This window comes from Chinchilla lanigera, unplaced genomic scaffold (genome assembly GCF_000276665.1).
Source record: "Chinchilla lanigera isolate Chin_1 unplaced genomic scaffold, ChiLan1.0 scaffold00129, whole genome shotgun sequence".
Taxonomy (NCBI): domain Eukaryota; kingdom Metazoa; phylum Chordata; class Mammalia; order Rodentia; family Chinchillidae; genus Chinchilla; species Chinchilla lanigera.
The window spans coordinates 4,053,795-4,065,343 of NW_004955530.1; positions in this window are offsets into that span (position 1 = coordinate 4,053,795).

An 11,549-nucleotide genomic window follows, 5' to 3' on the forward strand; every position below is an offset into this window, starting at 1 on the left:
CTGTGTTACACACTGTTACAAAGATACATGACCAGGATTGCCTATCATACTCTAAGCAATACAGTTAAAGATAGGAAAAATTGTCAAACCCTTAGAAGAAATCAAAGAAATTTCAAAGCAAAGAGGAGCACATGTGAACAGATTCCTGCATTGTGCAGAACACCATAGACTAAATTATAAGGAACTCTTGCTAACTGTAAACAGTAGCTCCTCAGCTTGCAGTATCATATACAATTGAGCAAAAAAGTTTTGGCAACAAAATTTGCAAAGAGATCATAAGTCACTTGGAAGGAAATATTGGAAAGAGTAGAGAAGCACTTTTTCTCAGTCATTAATTCTCTTGACATCATCAGAGATGATGTAGTGACAAAGTCTCTGTTCAGATAAATGTGAAACAGCTGCATATGAAATATAAATATATGTATATTCTTTTTTAAGTGAGAAGCAAAGGTTGCATTAAAATTTAATTGCCAGTGTTGGTGCCACATAAAACCGTGGTCTATCTTATGGTATTTTAAGGTATTTTAGATTGGACAAAAGGCAGCACATGCCCTGATTCTCTTCTTTAACACCCTAGTGCATCTATGGATGAATCCAACTTTGTCCCACTGAACTCTATGAACAGATTTCAGTCTCAACTATAGTCTTGCTAAAGTTTTTACAAGACTTAATAACATTGTAATTTCCATGGAGGTTTGAAACTGTCAATCTTAATTAATAAACCTCAGAACTTGAAAGTGATTTTTCTAAATCCAGTTCATATCTGGAATTCAGGTTTTCAAATTCCTACTACTTATACCATTTCTTAGCCCCACATCATTTGGGGCAATTATGAGTATGCACCCATGCTTGAGTCTAGTCTATTCTTTTAAACAAGATCTTCATTATTCTAGTCCCCTGAACTCCAGTCTTCTATGATCATCATTTTCAGGATGGTCAGAAGGTAATTAACAGCATTTGCCTTTCTATCCTGAGACCTGTTTGAATTTTGACATCTTCATTCATGTACTTACAGTGAATTCCAAGTTCAGATTTTCTTTGTTCCATGTTTATCAATCCCTCCTTTCAGTGTTTTCAGCCTTTGCACACTTCTCCCCTGCCTTGGGTAGTAAGTGCTCTCTTTTGTAGAGAACTCCTTCCCACGCCTCCCTGGGTTTTCTCTCTTTCCTTCCTGTATTACCCTGGCAAGTCTGGCATGCTTAACAAAGTATAAAATGCCTTTTTTTTTTTAACCTTCTGCTTTGCTTCACACCATCGTGCCCTGTACTAAATTTGCAGTCTCTGGAACATGGTCATTACCCAGAATGCCAAATGTAGGTCAATTGATGTTGCTGTGAAAAGCGTTATATAAAAGAGATGCTTACAGTTTCTGTATGCTTATTATAGAGGAATTGTAAGACATACAATGCTGCTTTGAGGAAAAAGGTGACTGTAGGAGCTACCTCTCACTGTGTAGTATCACTCTTAAAAACCATTAGATAAGAAAGTAAAAGTTTAATAAACTGTGCATGTAATGTTTACAACATATGCATAAAATACATACAAATAATTGTTTCTTTATTTTTGCTAACTTGTGGCATCAACTTTACCATATATACAATTCTTCCAGTTACCATATGTCCACGTGCTCTGTTTCATACTTTCATCTTTGATGGAACCCTAGACCAGGTATATAAGGAAAAGTATCAAGAATTATTTTAGGGAAGGTAGGAAGGCTCTTGACTTTGTAAGCTTGTTGGTTTGAAAACATAGAGTCTGCTTTTTCCACTTTGAGTGGGGCTAGACTTGGGAACCTGCATCTTAACAGAATGTGGCAGAAGTAATAGTGGATGACTTTTGAGATGAGGTCATGAAATCCTCTATGCTGTATCTTCAACCTTAATCTCCTCTCCATTGCTGTCTCTGCACAAAGGTAGCTACTTGCTATTTTGTGAATATACTCACACAGCTGAGGAGAAGCAGGAATAGAGGAACTGAAGCCTCCTTCACACAGCGCTGTGGGTGAACCTTTTGAAGCATATTTTTCATCCCCAGTTTACCTGTCAGATGATTATGGTTTCACTAGACATCTTCACTGCAGTCTGTATTATTTGGCCAGCTAAGCCTCTATTGTACTGATCTGCAGAAATGATACCATAATAAATGTTTGTTGTTTTAAAAAGGTGAGTTTGGAGTATAATAGTGCCTCTATTTATAGTTTTGCTTCTTATGGTTTCAGCTACTCATTGTCAAGTGTTCTGGAAAATACTAACTCCAGAAATGATTAATACATTTTACATTGTGCAACACTGTGAGTAGCACAATGAAATCTCTTATTGTCCAATCCACTCTGCCCGAGACATGAATCATCACTTTGGCCTTCATGGTCATGCTGTGTATGCTAGCTATATTGGTCAGTGTTTTACTAGAGAAAGAGATATGACACAAGATACACAAATATATAAGACTTTACAAGACTGACTTACAGTGGTCAGCCACAGAGTCGGATAAGGAAGCGTACAGAGGGTGTGTGCACACTGGAGACCAAAGGTTTCAGTCCAAGGTCTGGAGCTCACTGCATTGCCCTACATGAGTCAATATCAGGAAGCCAGTGGGGTTGCGATGGAAGGTTGAAGGGTCTATGATGGAAGACAAAGAGTGTGCTTGAAGTCAGGAGATGATGTCCAAGGTGAAGGTGAAGATTGGAGTTATTCGAAAGAAATAGAAGCAGATCCATCCTCCCTCATTTTCCTTGTATACCTTCCAGGTGATGAACCACCCTAGGGTGGGTCTCCTACACCCTAGGGTGTAGAATTGCTGAACCAATTTATTTAAGCTTCTCTTAACCAAACTTCTCAAATTGACACAATCAATTAACCATCATACTAACTGTCCATTAGGCATTTAGGAGCTTTGTCAGTTGTCTGAATGACTGTTGCACAGTTGCAGTAAAGGTTCAAGTAATCTTTATTTTACTTAATAATGACCCCAATGTGCTAGGATCATGATGAGGAGGAGGTGCCAGGGCATAAAATGTGGAAGGGCAGATTGATTCTGGTATTAGGTGGCAACACTGTAGGCACATAGGAAAAAGTACAGTGTAGATAGGCTTCTCTAGTGCTTACTGAGGTCTTGTAGTATATCTCGTACAGATAAGGGAGACTGGTATAATTTTTTTTTTTTTTTGTACTGGGACTCAAACTCAGGACCTTGCACTTGCCAGGCAGGCGCTTATGCCATTGAACTGTATTCCCTACCCTGTGTAATTTGAAGTAGAGAATTAAATAGAAGCAGATCATTGTAGTCAAAGTAGATCATGCCTCCAAAATATGTACTGGCAGTAACAGCTTACATTTGGGCAGGTCTTTGTTTGTTTGTTTGTTTTTTTTTTTGGTTTTTCTCCGGTACCAGGAACTGAACTCACGACCTTGCACTTGCCAGGCAGGTGCTTTTGCCGCTGAGCTAAGTCCCCAGCCCCTTGGGCAGGTCTTTGGGGTGAGGTCAGTGATAGCCTCCATTGGTCACAGTAGTTTATCCATCCTGTCTCCAACATCTAAATGTCCTTCTTATCCATTGGTGTAGGGGTAGCTTCATTTCTCAATGGCCATGTGAATAAGAAGATTATAATTTCTATTCCAAAGTCATGCTGCAAGCACGGTTCTGGGCAGCTACCGTCCATGCTGAACGATAGAACTCAAGGCGTGGGGTACAGAAGGTGTATTATCAGCTGTTACCCAGCACTTTCAGAACTACAATTTAACTTTTGAAATTTGTTATTTGAACTTTACTTTCAGGTGGGAATAAAATTGATGCATATACATTACCAGTGATGATTATTTCTCTAGGTTTAGAAATAAATTCAGAGAATGAGAAAGAGGATGGAACAACGAATTAACAGTTGAGAACCCAATATAGTCCAGGCATCAGGTTGGACAGAATTATTATCCCCAGAAGAAAGACGGATATAGTTACTGTAATATTTTTACCTCTTTTGCTCTTGATTTTGATGTTAGTATCAGTTTATGACCTTCATTACTTGTCTTAGTTGTACAATCAAATTTTTCTTGGCCTTAAACTTTAGCTCCTTTCTGCCTATACTTTTCATGTCTTCTCTTGGGGTTGTTGCTTAGACAATTTTTAAATAATAACACTTCTTCTTTAAATAATAATACTTCTCATTTTCTTCTTCCATATTGTTTCTTCCATGGGAAACTCTCATCTTCACCTGTCATCACTTCTGATTTGATTCTTTTCATCTGCTTTATTTATCTATTAATTTATTTTGGTCCTGGAGACTGAACCCAGGGCAACCCAGTCTACCACTGAGCTCTGCCCTCACACCCAGCCCTCATTTCCTTTAGCCATAAATTCCTATTAACAAGTATCACGTGAGGTTTAATGCACACTAATGAAAAGTAGCATCATTTAAATAAAGGAATTGATGTATGTACGGAATCAAGAATTTCTGGCCTTGCTGTCTTTCAAACAAAAGCTTTCCCTACATTTTTTTTTTAATTTTTATTTTTTTTTGGTTTTTCTCTGGTACTGGGAACTGAACTCACGACCTTGCGCTTGCCAGGCAGGCACTTTTTGCCGCTGAGCTAAATCCCCAGCCCCTCTTTCCCTATATTTTATAAAGCAAAGAACAAGCTTTAGTTTTCCTTTTTAATTTTGTTACTTCATGAATAGTTACTTTGAAAGGAAAATATTTCTGTGTTATTAGTGCAATAGGATGCCAGAAAGAAGTAAGTTGTGAGTGCTGTCAGCCTCCCCCATCCTGCACAAACCATTCTGGGAGACGGAGATTCTTTGCTTGCTCTCTGAGCTTCTAGGTAAGGGTTCTACAGAATTCTGGTAAAGGGCGCACAGGGGCCTTGAAGGAAGTCAGGTTAAGTGAGCCTGTGCTAGAGAGACTGCATCAGGGACAGGCCAAGGAGGATGGGATAAATATTGCCTTTCTGAGGCTGGCGGCAGTGTTAGGGGGTTAGAACTGTGGGAAGGGGCATGGACTTCTGGGGCGGCTGCCATATGTGGAAGGAGTGGAAAGCTTGGAAAGGTAACATTTTCAGATTTCTTTCTAGATGCATTCTTCCTTTCATGTTTTCCTTAAAGATGGCAGTAAAAAAAAAAAAAAACCCTCACATTGTTTTTCAGTTATTTAGGTATTAGATGGCTGCTTCTTTAGCACAAAACTATTTCCAGCAGGGCCCATCGGATGTCTGGGCTTTATATGGATAATACATTTGTAAACTTTTTTTCTCTTTGGTGAAGGAAGGATGGAATTGATGCCAAATTTTTCCTCATCCTTCAACATCTTAGAACGTTTATGATGCTCTCCTTAGCAACAAGAGATTGATTATTACAGTAAGCTGTTCTAGTCACTCTCAGAAGGTTGAAACTCTTGAACTAGTCAGGGAAGCACAACAGAATATGCAGATGTCAGAGGTGGCAAACCCTACTTTCTCTAGTTTTGTTCACCCTTTCCACTGTACTGTGTTCTGTGAACTCCAGGAGTCCCTACCTCTCTCCTGTAATCCAGCCATGCCAGCCACAGTTTTGTGACTTATTTTTTTCTTTGGTGACATTTCTTGCTGCCTTTTTACCTTTATCTTGGCTCAGTTATTATGTGGAAGGCCTCATGGTTTCCCATGGGATACAGCCACTTTCTACTGCTAAGCAGGCTTTTGAACATGCGTGTGGTAAAAACCAACAAAGGTAGCAATTATTTTTACTGAGAATGCTTTTCCCTGGAACATTTTATCTGGAAATAATAAATAAAAAGAACTTGCTAGGTTTTAGAATGGAGATGCATGGTGTTGTCATTTAATCATTTATTTTAAAAGCCCAAATATAAATGAATAAGTAATTATATGCATATATATATGCATTAAGTTAAGGACTAATATTTATCACTTCTCAAAAGTCATAGTTAACTATTGCCTTTGGACCAAACATAGCACTGCGGTCACAGAGATTTGGCACCTGTACAGTACATATGGTCAGATGGATTAGGTCTGAGGGGAGGAACGGGAAAGTGTTTTATTTTGTTAGTTAAACTACAATAATGACTAGGTCTTAGTGAAAATTCCACTCAGTGACAAGAATTCAATTATGAAAGCTGAATCTTTCATTAGAAGGCAATTGAAACATGGTTGAAATCATCTTCATAAGATTTCCACCAAAAACTGAGGAGGAACACACACACACACACACACACACATACATATATACACACAATTTTTTTCTCTTGGTCTGGATATTGAACCCAAGGTCTTCACACTGAGCTATGTCCCTACTCATTTTATTTTATTTTATTGTAGTCTTTAGACAAGATCTTACCAGGTTGCTCAAGTGGGACTTGCACTTCCAGTCCTCCCACCTCAACTTCCCAAATAGCTGAGACTACTGGCATGCACCATCATACTTGCCTCTCACACGTATATTGCATAATCATCCTTGCCGAATTTCAGTTTTTGTGAGAAAGTTGTCATAATGCATGCCGAAATGCTTCATAGAAACAGTACTCGTTACACATCTGAAAAACTCTCTTCAGGGTGTTTTGTGTATGGAGTGGGTTTGGAGTAGGAGTTAATGATATAAGATGTATTTCTGTTAACCTAAAGAAAATACAGGACAGATATGGCTGGCCACCATTCTGTACACCTCCAACTCACTACACCAGGGTTGTCAAGTTGTTCTTTGCTAATAGGAATATATCTAATGTTTCACACTTTTTTGATGAAAGATAGATTATGTGAGATAGGGGGGTGTGTGTCTGTGTGTACATCATAGAGAGAGAGAAATGAAAATGAAGGACATTAGTGAGAGAGCAAAATGGAGTGAGCACTCAGCTACCTGTGCCAGTGGAGTGTGGATAAAACAAAATGGCACCCAATTATCTAATCAGTTTGAAGATTTTCTCTTATTACCACAAACTTTCACAAAGAAGAAGCTCAGATCAAGAGAAAGGTAGGACTAGGAAGCAATCTGGGTAGTGAGTTCTTGGATAGTGGTCAAGAATGTTTTTTATTTGACCCCTATAAAGATTTCTCAATAGATATTTTTCCTTAGCAGAAAAGCAAATACAATAGTTTCTTTCAGCTTTAACCCATGATACATTTCTGTACTATTAGTACCAAATATAGACTATTTGGACAATGTAAAGAAATAAATGGGGTTCACTGATGTGCTTGCTGTATCTCTCCTAATAACAATATAATTGCCATTCTTGTCATGCTCCTTTATTTGGCTCAATAAACAAAACACATAAAAGGTACTGTGGAAGCTGAGCCAAAAATGTCATTCTAACCACATAATCTTGAATAACCCAGTTGGAAAAGAGAAGGAAGCAATTACAGAAATAAGTATGTTAGCACAGGAATTTGCTAGTAGATTCAGCTTTGGAACAAACTATGCAAAAGAGAGGATGGCCAGGTAATCAAGAGAGAGCTACAAGAGAGCAGTGTGAGCCTGTGGAAAACACATCATGAAGGCTGAGGCAAGAAGCCCATGATTTTATTTGGAGGAAGAAAATGAACTCATGTAGTGAGCATTTATTTGCTTTCTGTCTAGCTTTCCTTTGTTAAGTTTACCCTCGCACAAGAAGCTTGTATGGCAGTGATAGCATTTTCAGTTCTAGTATGAGCACTGAAAATATTTAATCCAATAGGTCTACCTCCACCCCTTTGCAACCACTGTGCTTAGTTCAAGAATGGATAACTTACCCAGTAAGAGCCAAAGAGAAGGTAGGAATTCAAGTCTATGTGGGTACCAACAGACACGCCTCCTCTTAGATGACTCAGCCTGAGGCACTGTGACATCTTGAACTATTCTAATCCTTGTTTTCTACAATAGTGGGAGAGCCCTGAGACTGGATGAAGACCCAGAAGACATTATCTCATGATAATATTTCCCTGGGTCTATTTTCTCTCTTCTTCTGAAAGTTAGCTTTATCAGATAGTAATACTGTTATTAAATAGTATTTGAATGAGCTGCATTTTTGTGTCACTTGCATCCAAAATATTTGTAACTGACAATAAAATTGGGAAGATTGTATAAAGTTAGCTGGGATCTTTATTTGTGGAGTGAGGTTTATTTTCTGAGTACTTTCACATTTTAATCCTCCTAACATCTCCAAGAGTAGAAAGTAGCTGTATGTTTCAACAAACCTAAAGCCTTAACCAGGGAGGGGATGTCCATGTTGGAAATTGACCCCAGAAACAGAATAACTTCCCAGATATTTTTACAGGAATGTGATCAGGGCTTTGCCAGTGAGCAAAAACCAGTGAATGAAAAGAGTTAGAGAAGACAGAAGCATAAAAAACAAAATAAAACAGAACAAAAAGAAAAAAAAACCCAAAACTGATAATGGCAAAGAAATCTTTAAGACCTTGAAGGTATCTCCACAACGATTACGGGGTAGAGTGTCTCAGGGTTTTGAAGCTAGTGAAGCTTGCCTCTCCCAAGGAGACTGTGGTTGTGCCTTTAAACTGTAATGACACTTACAAGAAATAGGTGTATTTACTCTTTAATAACAGTAAAGGAGCTTCTGTCTGTTGATGGTTGGTGCTGTCCTGTACTGCTGGATTTACTAAATCCCACTTCATAGTAGTGAACTTGCATGTCAAAGAGGCTGAATAACCTGTTGAGATCACACATCAGTGGTAGTTCTGGGCCTTGAAATGTTGACTACCTATCTTTAAAGCCCACATGTTTTTCAAAACACAGTTTTGTCTTTATCTTCTCCTCAGAGAGAGGAATTTTCAAAACTGAGGAGGATATACAAAACCTTTCTGAGAGGAAATGAAAGCATTAAATTGAAAAGTAGATCAAGGAAGTCCCTGAGTACACCAAGTGAATCTTAGAGTTCCAGGCCATTTAAATTATATATTATGATTAGATAAACTTGTGGATGAGCTGAACATTCAAGGACCTGTGGAATAGTGGTAGCTGTAGTTTGCATCTTAATATAGCTCAGAGGCCCATGTTTTAAAGGGTTGGTTCCCAGGTTGGCAGTATTGGGAGATGATGGAGTCCTTAAAGGTTGGGGCTGACATGAGGTCTTCTGTTCATTGCAACTGTGCCTTCAAAAAGGCCTGTGAAACCTCAGCCCTCTCTTGCTCTGACCTCCTACATCCCACCCACACAGTGAGGACTTTGCTGTGCATGTGATCACCACCATGATGTGCTGCCTTGCCCTAGGCTCAAGTGTAACAGGGCCAACTGAACATGGGCTCAAACATGCAAAACAGTGAGCTAGTCAAAACTTTGTTCTTGTAAGCTTGTTATCTCAGGCATTTGGTGTAATAACGAAAAGGGACTAATATAGAGATAATAACCATGTTCTCTAAAAGGCAAAATAAGGTGGATTCTGGAATTACAGACTAATGACATGTCAGGTCTAGATTTCTTCTGTAAATGTCAGAGTTACATATCATATGTCTGTGACATTCTAATTAAGGTTCATTTGGTGGTGGTTAAACAAATATTTTTTAGAGGCACTAAGATTTGAAGGCTAGTGTTAGCATCATTGTCACGCCACACTTCTTATTCAAAAAAATTGTGTTAGGTTTCTCCAGAGGGATAGAAGAGAAAGGGGGAGAGACAGAGAAAAAGAGAGAGAAAGGGGAGGGAGAGAGGGGGAGAGAAAAACAGATCTGCTCACATGATTATGGACACTGACAAGCCTCAAATTCTGCAGCCACCTCCAGGGACCAAAGAGTGTTAATGTTGTAGTTCTAGCCCCTATGTCACTAGACTCATGACTCAGGAAAAGCTGATATTTTAGTTTAAGACCAAAAGCAAGAAAAACTGATATATGTCCCAGTCCCAAGGGAGCCAGCTAGAAGGAACTCTCTTTTGCTCAGCCATTTTTTCTATGTAGGCCTTCAACGAATTTGATGGGACCCACCCACGTTAAGGAAAGCAGATGCTTGATTCACTCTACTGATACAAAGGCTAATCTCATTTATAAGCACTCTCACAGATAACACCCATAATAATGTCTGACCCTCTGAATACCTTATCATGCATTCAAATTGATGCATACAATTGACTGCCATAGGGATAGATATTATAATGGAAGAGGTATCAGTGATGGAAGGAACAGCTAATATATTAGATGCAATAATCAGTGTTCAAAATTCTTTGGAGAAAATTCTGGATAAAGATTTTGGTGAAAAATTGACTCCAGAGTCACTCTTTCCTAGTACTGAATGATGTGGGTTTAAAAAGTAAGGCGAAACATTCAAAACTCAGACAAATGACCAACAATCAAAAAATCACAAGCCAAACCAAAGAAGGAAAGAGGATGAATTCTATGCTATAAAATGAAAAAAATGATGGCTAAAGAAATAAACTAATCCTTTTTCGCAGACAGGGTAGTTCCCAGCTTCATGATTAATAAAAATAAAGAAAGATGGAAGTTGATAAGATTCTGGAAATTTTTATTAAAGTTGTCAAATAAGAGAAACAGACTAAAGGATAAGACTGGAATAAAGTGAAGAAAAAATTTCCTTCTAGTAGAAGTCTATCAATATAGCCATCAGATCCTGTAAGGCATGATATATTTCAGAGAACTGTTATAAACTATTATAAGTTACAGCAAGAAGATTCTGGGGGTGGAAGGTGCCCATATGTGGAAGGAGAGGGCCTAATAGAGGCACTGTAATGTATTCCAAACTTCTCCTCCAACTCCTATATTTGTTGTATAGAATATGGAAAATTAAAGAGAGAGTGTAACATCAAATTCAGAGAAGATCTCAGGTAGTTGAGTGTGGGACGATCTTAGAGATAATTTACTCACTATATTAGAGAAAAAAAATCTGAACAGAGTTGATAATATTAAATATGGCATATACTAGGGCCAAAAAAGTTGAAAAGAAGGAACATAGTGTATAAAATCCAACTAAAAACACAACTTAAAGAAAATATTACCTAAGAAGTAGAAGAAATATCTTCAATAGAAGATACTTTACACTGTAGATGAATTTATTTACAATATGAATTCAATTAAACAAAGGCTAGAGAAAGGCATATCACAGACTCAAAGCATAAAATGGGAGTTCACAAAGCAAAGGAAACATTAAATCCACCTGGTTATTTATAAAAATGGAAAATTAAGAAATTTTAAGCAGCAAAAGAGGAACAGTGACAATTGAGAGTAGAAAGAATTTGGAAGAAAGAATTTGAGATAATCCTGGTGAATTCAAAGAAGAGTTATGTTATGGTTTGTGTCTAGATGGCCCCCAAGAGCATCATACAGTCACAAGTGAGGCTTTTATAGAGGTAGCTAGATCTAAAGTGTGTGACACTGGGATTAATTTATGGTACAATGTTAGGAACAGGGCACTAGAATTATGGGTGTGAATGCTACTTGTCCTAAGTAATTGGGGTAAAATATAAGGGGCAGGAAGAGCTGTGGTCAACCCTTGCTGGCTTTGCTACCTTCTTCTGCCATGAACTGTTTCTCATCTTCAATGCCTGTCTGCCATGATGCCTTGCCTTACAGCCAGCCAATTATGGACAGAAACTTCTATGAAGCGTGAAATATATAAACCTTTTCCCCTTTA